This window comes from Limulus polyphemus, unplaced genomic scaffold (assembly GCF_000517525.1).
Source record: "Limulus polyphemus unplaced genomic scaffold, Limulus_polyphemus-2.1.2 Scaffold563, whole genome shotgun sequence".
NCBI classification, from domain to species: Eukaryota; Metazoa; Arthropoda; class Merostomata; order Xiphosura; family Limulidae; genus Limulus; species Limulus polyphemus.
The window spans coordinates 330,460-343,461 of NW_013666173.1; the positions used below are offsets into that span (position 1 = coordinate 330,460).

Sequence of the window (13,002 nt, forward strand, 5' to 3'; positions counted from 1 at the left end):
CATTTATATAGAATTTAAATACACAGTATAAACTTCATCATTGTGAGAGGCCTACATTTATATAGAATTTAAATACACAGTATAAACTTCATCATTGTGAGAGGCCTACATTTATATAGAATTTAAATACACAGTATAAACTCCATCATTGTGAGAGGCCTACATTTATATAGAATTTAAATACACAGTATAAATTCCATCATTGTAAGAGGCCTATTTTTGTTCTTTCGATTCCCCTTTGTCTAGGAATATTGAAAAGAATGGAATTCCCCGAAACCGGCATAACTCAGTAACAAATGAGGAATCAAATAATATATTATGTTATTTTTTTTTATTTCTTTCATATATTAAACATCTTATCTGCTGAATAATTCACAAGAATAAATAAACACATCAATACTACAAAATTTTAAAATTCTAAATAAATATAGGTTCACTGTGGTAATTAAGATACAAGTAAAACCACAATACATATAATATACAGTCCACCACTATAAGAGTCCCAGCCTTGTTCTTTCGATATGACCTTGTGTAGCATTACTTTTAAAAGGAGGAAGTCTTCGAAACTAATGTAACCAAGAGACAAGTGTGGCAACAAATATTGGATTGTGCTTCATATTTACTTTTTAATAAAATAACTTATTTTTTTATCGTCTCTTCGAATTGATATTGAATGAACGAATCATTTGGAGAATTATTTTCATATTTTTCTAGGAGTATTACACATTCAAATAATCGTAACTAATGTTTTTTACTGTGCCCTTTCCAACGCTAGATATCATACCATATTATAAGGATTCGGGGAATAGGCCTACTACCATTAAATTTTCAAATACTCTGCAGAATACATATTTAAGTATACATTTATAAAGAAAGAACTATAGTTACGTTATTGTAAAGGTTCAACGAAAAAAAAAGGTACAAATCAACAGCATTTCTCTACCCTGAATACCTTCTTATTATTTCCAACAACTGGGCCAAAGGAAATAGGTTTGTGCGCATAGGAACAGAAAAATAAAAGTTGAAATTATAGAGGGGTTATGGTAAAAAAATTTATCCAGAGAAGCGCATTCAGATATACTATCAGATTTACTCTTCATTCGAAAGAATCACGTGTAAAATAAAACTATAACCTACAATTTAGTATCAGATGTCTCTGTTATTACATACTTTGTACCATACTTACATTGAACTCTATTTTTTTTTGTCTGTCCCACATATGCAACTATTTGTTTCTGACCAAGATAAGTTAAAAAAAACAAGAAGAAAGCTGCTATTAATAGCAACTGAACCCATTCCTTTAAATCGAACTTCGCCTAGATAATTCGTTTAGACTTAGTTCAAAGTATTATTTGTAGTCGGTCGGAACAAAAGGTAATCAAATCTTTAGCAGTTTTTTTTTTTTCAAATCACCATTTTTTTTTAAGAAAAAGATGTAAATAAGTTTGAAATATTTTTCGATTAATAAACCAGTAAAATTAATCGATACTTTAACGTTTTTATATTTATTATTATGTCTGCTAAACGAAGTGTATTTTTTTATCTTGTTCTTCGTCCTTACTTACTCGTTTCAAATGTGAAGCCCCCAAGTATCACAGCGGTTTGTCTGCGGACTTACAACGCTAGAATCCGGGTTTCGATACCCGTGGTGGGCAGAGCACAGATAGCCCAATGTGTAACTTTGTGCTTAACTTCAAACAAACAAAATCAAATGTGAAAAAAACAAATTCTGCCCAGAACAAAATCGTGAAATAATATAGAATAACAATCTAAAAAAAAAAAAAGATACTTTTTGCTTATACAGGTAGCTAATTGTTTCTATGTGTTGAGCTACTTTTAGCAAGACATTTAAATCATATTTCATTCTGACTAATTCCTGTTTAGAGACTCTCGTGAAATACTGGGTGATACGCATGGTTAAATTTCGGAATTATTTGTCATTTGAGTAATATATACAATTTAAGTTTTCATATCAAAACTATTTGACCATTAATACGTTGCAAGCATAAAATAAAACCACTTTATTATGCCTATAAACCGTTGTTAGTCAAGTTACTAAATATATGAAATATTATCTTGTCAAAATAAAACCTGAAAAAAAATCTATATAAACATGATAGTACTATCTGTTGTATGTCCATGCAACTACTATGTAAGGTTTGGATGGATGTTCACCAAAATTGGATTGGAGGCTCATTAGGTCGATGCGGGGGGTACATAAAAATTTTCAGTTTTGCGGTTTTTATGGGCGTATTTGCGTTTTTTACCACTATGTCGCCCCCCTTTAAATGGATTTTCACCAAATTTAATTTTTATGGTCGTTTTTGCGTTTTTTGCAATTACATATAAGGGAAGCAACTTTTCATGTCCTAAGATAACCTTTCATTTAACATGAATTTACATAACTTCCATCCAGGGGACGGATACTCCAGTTAGTATACAATATAGCTGTCCCCCAGTGAGTCAGCGGTAACTTTACAGCGATGTGCCGCTAAAATTTTGAGTTCGATAGCTTATTGTGCATTTTTACGCCAAATAAAAATTGATTCAATATAGTAGATTCGATAGCTATGTATTTTTGCCAGCTGTTGCCCGATAGTTATGATATATTGAAAAATATCAATATTGTGGTTTAATAATAATGGTAGTATGCATTTTACTTATATTATTAACTGAAAAGCAGGATGTGTAAAAAGAAAAAGCTTTCTAAAGTTAAAAGATTAAATGATTGATTATTTATATACGATAAAGGTTCGGCCATGCAGAAATATAAAACGTTTATGTCGTATATTATTACTATTAAGGCAAGTGAAACAATCGCTGCGTGAACTGGTCCTGGAAGTAACTGTCTGTTCAATGTCTATTTTTAAAACAACTTAAAGGATTAATTCATTTTAATACTAGATGAAAAAGCAGTCTCACTGTAGCTAGCTTTTTAAACATATGATGGAATAGCTGATTAACTATGAGTCACGTGCTTTGTTCCAGTTCAAAGTTTTGGTTTTTCCCTACTAGCCAGAATATCCAGACAAGAGGTCGTAATAAACAAATGTTAAAGATAAAAATATTTCTTAATAACCTCGCCATTTTTGACGGAGAGAGAATATACCTGTACAGTCTTTGTTCTGAATGTAAAAAATGACAAATTAACGAAAGTAAATTAATCTAATATTTACATAACAGACAGCAATAATCCCAGGACATTAACCAGAAAACATGTCAGAGTAACCAAACTTATTTGTCTAGATTAGCAATGTTTATCTTCAATTCTCTATACTGACAGTGTTTAGTTTTTGTAATCTATATCACGTTGTTAGATTGCTTAGCTTATTATGACCATATATACATATATATGTATATATATATATATACATACACACACACCAGGATTGTTTAGTTAGTTTATGTTATATTAGCTTTTATTTTTTGTTGTCTATGTTAGTTCTGTTTAGTTAATACTATGTATACAATCATTATTTAGTATCTGTCGCCTAAAGCAATATCATTTATTTCTTGTAGTCTATAGTAGCATTGCCTAATTTATGTTGTCTATCATTATTACTTAGTTAAAATCGTCTTCAAGAACATTGTTCAATTTATGTAGTCTACATCGTTAGTGTTTGGTTTAGGTAATGAAAGAACTGCGTGGAAGAGGAAATTACAAAATGTAAAATAGAAATATGATAATAGTGATAATAAGCTCGCTAAATTAAAACAATTTTATTAGTGAACACGAAAACAAAGTTTCGGGCAACATCCCTTCATCGGGTCTCACTGGAAAACCGGAACTGTTACCGAGACCTACACATTTTTTGTTGAACGCCAAAACGCAAAAGTTAATACTGAAATTTACTGAATAATCTAATTTTCCAATTAACGTGAGCTGGAAATGACAAATAAAATAAATAAATAAACGCATTAAATCACACCACAATATATTCTATACAATTATCGTAAAAGTCATTTGCTTTGAATTACCGCTTCATAATTATATTCAAAACGGATATTTATAATTACGCAGTTGTAACCGCGTGATAAATATTTCCAAACATAATTAGATCAAATTGGCTTGTGGGAAGATTAACAGATGACAAAGATAATTCGTTTTGTATCGTTTCATGTTTTAATAATTCTGCGGGAGGTTTTTGATTTGTTTTTTCACGTGAGAATCTTTTCCAATTGATTGTGAGTCATCGAACTTTGAAGACGCATGATCCGAGTTGATTTATATGCTAAAATAAACAAAAACAAAATATTACCGTTATGTGAGGTTTGTTCTGCGTTATCAACTATGTCGATTAAACTTTATAAAATAATCAATTTTGCCCGCAGATGTACAACATCAATAAAGCGGTTTCGTGTAAATATATTTATTTATTTATTCTTACTAGTTGTTCCCTAATTTTATGAACTTTACAGAATGAAAGTTGAACATATGTAAAAATTTGGAATAAGACACCTTATACCTTTTAAAACGAAACCTAAACTACATACATTTTGAGTTTATAAAGTTGTGTCAAAGTACAAATAGTGTGTAATGTATAGATACATGCATACTTACTAGTTGTTCCCTAATTTTATGACCTTTACAGAATGAAAGTTGAACATATGTAAAAATTTGGAATAAGACACCTTATACCTTTTAAAACGAAACCTAAACTACATACATTTTGAGTTTATAAAGTTGTGTCAAAGTACAAATATGTGCAATATGCTTATATGTATATATTCATAATGCTTGTACACCATTCGTCTAGGAATACTACTCTCACATAAACTAACCAATAAAATCTTAAGACATTTACAAATTATGCTCAGACTTTTAGGATGGTTAAATTTTGTAAATGTTACAAGTGTTTCTTGAATAGTTTTCCTAAGTCTTCCTTGAATAGCTGTAATTGAGATTTAATACTTGTTAAAAATATAAACAATATTGTACACCTGCATTCTTAAAATAAAGTAAAAAATAGAAAATGTGACAGCAAGGATAAATTTTAGCTAATTATACGTATTTCACATATATTTAAACAGATATTGTGACAGCAAGGATAAATTTTAGCTAATTATACGTATTTCACATATATTTAAATAGAGAATGTGACAGCAAGGATAAATTTTAGCTAATTATACGTATTTCACATATATTTAAACAGAGAATGTGACAGCAGGGATAAATTTTAGCTAATTATACGTATTTCACATATATTTAAACAGAGAATGTGACAGCAGGGATAAATTTTAGCTAATTATACGTATTTCACATATATTTAAACCCATTTCCTTAGTAATATATAATAAACTTAAATAGCTCAATTGTCAAATAGTCCCTCATGTATTTGAATATTACTCAAGTTACCATTGATCTAACGTCTATGAAAGCCGTTAGGGCCATAAGATATTGGTTCAACACGTTTCTGAACATACCACTTATACCGTAGTTTTCAATCACATTAAAAACTTTAAAACTTGTTGGATGAATGTGTTATGGCCCTGTAGATTGGTATCCAACAGCGTTATACCCTATTGACTCAACGCGTTGTCAAAATATCCAATTTTGTTACGCCTCACATGTTTAAGTATATTATTTATTTTATTTTTTCTTATAAATATAAGGCCTAGCAAGAATTACGACAGTATTATTGACTGCACGCGTTGTCGAAATAACCAATAAGACGGTTGGTTACCGATTTACGAGACACAACTTGTTGATCCAACGCGTATTCGAGTATTGGGTGATATGTTAAACCAATACATTATGGCCAGGATGACTTGCCATAAACATAGAACATTCGCGCTTGTAACCCGAATATTCATACAAAGGTAAAAAATGAAGAAATGTAAATACATTTGATTATTATTATTATGTTCCCTGTCTTAGTTTTAATCTTAAATTATTATTTTATCCCCCCCCCCCAAGTTACTGTACAAAATTAAAATTTACATCTATTTAGAAACGAATTTTCATCTGCGCGTAGTATATAATCTTTTTTTATCTGATATTTGTAGTGTGTAATCTTACACTTATGAGGCAGTTGGGGATATTTTAAGCAGGTTCTTTACTTTTGTATTGCTTCCCAGTGGCACAACGACAAGTCTGTAGACTTATAACGCTAAAAGCCGGGTTTCGATACCCGTGGTGAGCAAAATACGGATATCCCATTGTGTAGCTTTGTGTTTAACTACAAACAAATATTTTCTTGTCATTGAAAATTCATGAAATCATTTATCCAAAACTGAAATAAAAAGTCGTATTATAAAAGGACCTGACTATTTACATTCTGTCCACAACTTAATAGCTTGCTGTGTCTTTGGTTACGAGCCCATAAAAGAAAAATTATTTACGCTGTAAATTTAAAAATTACGTATTTCATCTCCAACACATACGAAATAAAGGATTCGTATTTGCAAGTGTACGCGCGCGCGCGCGTGCTTGCGTGCAAACCTTGTAATATGTTTACCCAAACTTTACATTTAATATTCTTGGATTGTAGATTCACTTGAACACATTTGGATTTCTCTACTTATTAGTTTCATATTCACCGGGCCGTGGGAAACACGAGTTCATCCTAGTAAGACACTTCAAGCTCAAATACTGGCTGGTTGTTGGTAAGAGTGGACTCTAATACCCTGTAAGTGGTTGTCAAAGCAGAGAGTTGTTTATTGTGTGTGCACATCCTAATGAATTTTTTTGCTGTTGGTTTTTGTTTTTTTTTCAATTCAGTGCGACCTTCAGCGACTACTTTCCAAAATTAAACTTTGCATACTAGATTGATGATTGCGCTAGAAATATGGGAGGAATATAGTAGCTTGGTTTGGAACTATTATATTCTTTACATCGAACAACCAACGCTAGCTGTTTGGTATCTATTGTTGCGTGAAGAAAACAAATCGAAATTGCATACTGGCACAATGAACAATTGAGTTGTTCCAAGAACTAATACCAAAGAAGTAATTTGTTTTAATGATTGAAACCAGGGGGTGTTACTTGTTTCGAAACCTTGCTTTTAAAATATCGGCCAAAGGAAACTTTTCTTATTTTATTTTTACACTTTAAAACCTAACATGCCACATCAGTAATAACGACCAGTAACATTTCCATGTTCTTAACGAACTTGATTTTTTTCCTCGAGAGAACTATAAGAGACCTAATCGACCAGCCTTAGGTCAAGTGACACCGTTAAATGCGCATTTATGAAATTGATATGCAAAATACACAAAAATGTTGGAGTTCGACAACATTTTACACGTAACTTTATATAGACGTATGAGAAAATAACTACTTTCTTGTCACGATAGGAGATAAGCAACAGAAAAAAGAATACAAAAAAATATGTGTAAGAATATCCATATAAATTCAAAGCAACCAGATCTGGCTCACTTATTTAACCGTTACTTTTCAAATAAACGCTTGATCGATCAAAGTAGAGCGTATTTAGCCCACAGCAACAATATGTTGTTGTTTTTATTATTTATTTGTATATTTATTTTCCTTTTAACCATTTATTGTTGGTGCAATATTGTAAATTGCACAATCACCAAAGCAACGATGGGAAGAAGTACGATGGTCGTTTCCGTACTATTAATACATATAAATGCACAAATACAGTAATAGAAATAATTATTGAAACATAAGAGCGGTACACATACTGTAGTCAAAAACAATGAATAGTGGCAACTGTATGGAGACCTGCCAAGGCCTGGTGGTTATGGCGCTCATTAGGTCGAGAATTCGATTCCCGTCACCCAACATGCTCGCCCCTTTCAGTTGTGGGAGCGTTATAATGTTACGTTCAATTACATTTTTCATTGTTAAAAGATAGTCCAAAAGTTGGCGATGGGTGGTGTTGACTAGCTGCCTTCCCTCTGGTCATCACTTCTAAATTAGGGATAGCTCTCGAGTAGCTTTGTGCAACATTCACAAACAAACTGGTTAGTGAATTTATTAACAGTAAAAACACGTCATCGCAGAAAATACAAAAAAAAGCTAATATGTTGTACAATGCACTACAACCTTGTATGGTGTGTGATCCCTTTGTTTTAAACAGAGCATCACACCTTGTTGCCATGATACTATACAGTCCCGTATTACTCACCACATTTCTGCAAGTTTTTGCATAAGCCCATATAGAATAAAAATGTTTGTATCGAGACCATGGTTGCAAGATGAAATCCAATCGGCCATTTTAACGTCAATATATTTTTCAGTTTCACCACATCTGGTTTGTACTTGGAATCACTCTCTTACTGAAACATAAATCAACACCTGATCAGTTGTGTTTCCGAGAAAATAGCATGATTGATTAGAATTTGCTGCACTTGTCAACAGTCTAGGTACAAACACGATTGCGTAGATCTCCAACACTGTTGGCAGAGTTGTAGCTCCAATCTTGAATTGATTTGCCATCATGCTCCACTGTGGTTATTGTAAATTGACTATTATACCGTTATTCTCTTCATTGTTGAAGAAACTGATATTGATTGTTGTTGAAGAATTCGAACATCAATTAATCTGTAAAAAAAGTACACGTATATAGCTTTTCTCTTTCACTATTCGTTGATCGATGCCAATTTCAACCTGTTGGTTTGGTTACTCATCCTCTTCAGCAGTTTCTCGTGAAACTACATTTCCGAAACCAATTAGTAATAATGTGTACCTTAATGTCAACACGGTAACATTCACACCTGTAATTAGATCAGAGTTGTTGGAAAGATCGTAAAAAAACAACAACATAACCTGAGATACTTAACACTCATTACCTGTAGAAAGTTTCTCCTTTCTACCTCGACCATTTATTACCAGCGCCAGTTCGACGTATAATTCAACGTTTTCCATACATCTCCTACTGAAACATGAAATACTACAGTAAATGTTCGCATGGAGTATCATTAACCAACCAAAACTTTAATTTTACAGGTTTGTCCTACGGTATTTCTTTCCTGGGTGTCATGACTGAATTCACACAACTAGTACTGGTCATAGTACCTAATATGACCGTCTGTACTTTGATATGCTTTATAATGGCGCGATATTTTCTGAGTGGTTGGATTACAACCAATCACAGTATAACCTATGAACACGTACTATGCAATTAATTTTCATACAATTGAGAAGAAAAGATGGAATAATATTTGCATTTAATTCACATTTCACATTGGGCTATCTGCACATTACTTTCCCTAATTTTGAACTGATAAACTAAATGGAATGCACCTAGTCAAAGGCACTCATTTCAACCCTTCGTCTATTCTTGTCTGAATAAATAGTGGTTTTTTTACAATTAACCATCACTCTTATAACGCGCCCACGACCCCAAACTGTAGAGCGGTTTTTGCGCCAATGAAACTTGCACCATGAACCTTGATATTCACAGTATAAAATCCCCTGTACAAGTGTTTTCCCAAAGGTTTGCTATCGTCGTAATTAATTTTATATTGTTTTCTATACCTTCTGTAAAACTGTCTTTTTGAAATTTTTTTTAAGTGTAATAAGTCCAATTTTACTCTTATGGGTAATTGAAATTGGCTCATCGTTGCAAAACATTAGTACTAATCCAATTAAGCTAGTAATTATTTAAAACTCCTACATAATTATGAGCTTAATTAGTTTAGTATTAATACATCGTTACTGAGACCAGAAATCAATTCCATTTAGACTCGCATTTAAAATACGTAAAATGATTTAAACTGAATATATAGATACGTTATTTTGATTTGAAAATTCAATTGCAAATGAAGAAAGGGATTAGAAATTACAAATTGTCAAATTGTTCATTAACATAAATGTTCGTTCACTTAAGGTTGTACGAAATTACTGACAACTATTATTTTGTATTGTAAAACAGTGTATCAGAACTGTCCCTCCCCTTCCAGTGACTCTGGGCTTAGATACTTGTAGTGCTAAAATTCGGGTTCTCTCCATGCGTTAGAATAACCACACATATATTGTACATTTTACAAAACAAAGAGTTTGTTTGTTTCTTTGTTTTAGAGCAAAGCCACATTGGGCTATCTGCTGTGTTTACCGCGTGGAATCAAACCCCAGATTCTACAGATGTAAGTTTAGAGACTTACCGCTGGCCCACCGAGGGTCACAAAACAAAGAAATTAGCTGAATCAGAATCCGTTTAAGGTCAGTATATAAACTGAATATACGAATGCATCAGTAGACACATAATTGTAACTCTTTAAATATGGAGACCAGGTTGGGCATATTGTTTAACGTGCTGCTATGCAAAGCGAAGAGACCCAGGGTTCGAGAAGTTGTGCTGATAAACATGCTCAGCACTCTCATCCATGGGCGTGCTATAAAATTGGCGTTATCGAGCTGCTTACCGACTACCTTCTCACTGATCAAAAGCTCAAAACTAGGAGCCATCTATACCAGAAACCATGGTTTTTCTAACCATAAGGTACCGTTTTGGTTAAAATGTGTACTTCTACGATTATTGGAGTACAACAAGAATGCGTTCATGCGTAAAAATAATAACATAGTAAAAATCAAAGATTAGGAGAACTGTGGCGCTTTGTTACAAACAGTGATGAGTTGTTATACGTAACATCTCGGAAAACCATGTGGTGCTTTACTACAAACAATGTATTTTGTATAACAAATGATTTGCTATTTAAAACATCAGAGTATTATATCTAATATTTAGAAAACCTATGGCAATTTCAAACTAACACTAGTTGTGTCTTATTTATAGCATTTAAGAAAATTATACTAATAAATAACAACGTAACGCTGCTCCTAATAAATACTGTAATAATTTGATTTGATTCAATTTTTGATGATTTGTTACTGTGGTTCAAAGAGTTTTAAAACATTATTTGAAACTAATAGTGGCCCACGACGAAGAAAGTAACTTTTGAAAGATCTCGAGTTATCAGACTTGTTTTTTTGTTGTTGTTGTTGTTGTTGTTTTCTCCTACGTATCATGAACTTAACTAATATTTCGTGCATTCCATGCTTTTCTACCTATGCTTGTTTGTTTTGAAGTTAAGCACAAAGCTACACAATGGGCTATCTGTGCTCTGCCTACCACGGGTATCGAAATCCGATTTCTAGCGTTATAAGTCCACAGACATACCGCTGTGCCACTAGGGGGTTCTACCTGTGATATCATGATACCTAGCCCATACCAAAATACTTTTTAAATGCTTCATAAAAGTCTCTTATTCTTTCATATTAATTCGAATATCGTGTCGACAGATTGCATATTCAAATACATCGTGTGTGAATTGAACATTATGTTTTTACGATTTAACATTGAATCATAATAAATACATGTACGTCAAAAGTTCATGAATCAGATAATACCTAAAGTGTTTATAATAATGAGCCCCGATATTATTATAACGTTTTTTGAGACGAAGCTAGGAGATAAATCCGAGTAATAATGTACCAGACTAACTTACATAACAGCTTGCATGACAAAATATTTTATTTTAAATCTTAAGTCAAATCCGGGTAAATATTTGTTTGTTTTGTTGAATTTTGCGAAATGTTATTCGGTGACTACCTGCGCTAGCCGTCCCTAATTTTGAAGTGATAGACGTATTTACCGTCACATTATAACGCTCCCAAGGTTAGATGGGATAGAATGTTTAACGACGGGTTTCAAACCCGCTACCCGCAGATTGCAAGTCAAGTGCCTTAATCATCAAACTATGCCAGGCTCATCGTAAAAATAAGTGATTTGAGGCTATGACGAATATTAACCTTTTCTAAGATGCATTTTCATCAGTTGTTACCGTTATCGATTATCCCTCTTTTTTACGAAATCAAAGACATTTTCTAGCTATTTAAGGATAACACACAAGTACTAACACTGTTCTTGCAAACAACAGAATAATCTGACTATAGTTCTAATTACACAGGTCTGCGAATTTATACTTCATAAAAATTGTTTTGATTTTAATAACGGATTTTCTATACTTCAGCTATGCAGACTTCGAAAATAATATTTACTTTTTCTGTCAGGTAAGGATGTTTTACAAATCGGGAAGAAAAAAAAAACTCTTACTTAGATCAAATTATTATTTTGTTTACGACAGTGAAAATTTTTTTATTATTATTATGTTTGTTATTTTTGGGTTCTAAAACGATTGATAAGACTCACGTCGCGATTGGTCTAGAGAAATCTATAGCCAGTGGCTGTCAACATTTTAAGCATAACAAAATGTGCCCGGCTTTCAATGAAAATGATTCATTTATGTAAAAGTACATACGACGTTTTATGAAAAATCTGTACGTGATGGAGAAAATGGATATCATTTTCTGGATCAGTGTACAGGAATTACTGTAGAACATGTAAAAATTTCAAGACAATAAAACTATCGCAGGCCCGTGATATTAATCAATCTAAGTAACTACAGTTATCTAAATATGCTATCTGCTTTGTCTAAGTTCCATTTTGTAATATATTTTACAACTTTGTCTTGGTGATTTTTACCAGCGAGTTTTGAATATAATTGCCACACACACAACGAGAAGACACGTTGAATCATTACATGACTCGTAAACTGCGTTCTAGAGCTTAGAAGTTTTATTGTTTTACTTCATTACTAGCTTTTATGAGATTTATTAAATTAGTCGTGTAACATGTGTTGTTGTTATATAATGATAAAATAATGTTTTTGTTATTAACATGGATACTCATATATTAGTGATCATCTTTTAAGGCAAGTTAGAAATACAGCTTACTGACACTTAAAACAAATCTTTAGACTTCTTTCGGATTCCTTGCTTTGTTTGATTTCCATAATTATTTAAACGAATAATGATTATAAATATTAATATGATTAACATTTACAACATGGAACGCGATTAGTGAAACAGATCATCAAAATTTAAACCATTAAACTAATAAGAAACAAATAAAACTAATTTTTAAGCTATACAAAATACATTCGCTTTACCATACTAGCATAAGAAACTAATAAAACTAATTATTAAATGCTACAGCATGGGGACTTATGGGGAAGAATTCGGGCATTGTAAAT

General features: G+C 32.2%; 1 protein-coding gene across 3 annotated transcripts in view; it reads right to left on the reverse strand.

Moving 5' to 3' along the window:
* LOC111085703 (hemicentin-1-like) overlaps positions 1-13,002 on the reverse strand; it is a 77,602-nt gene that overhangs the window by 2,172 nt on the left and 62,428 nt on the right. The window lies entirely within an intron of this gene.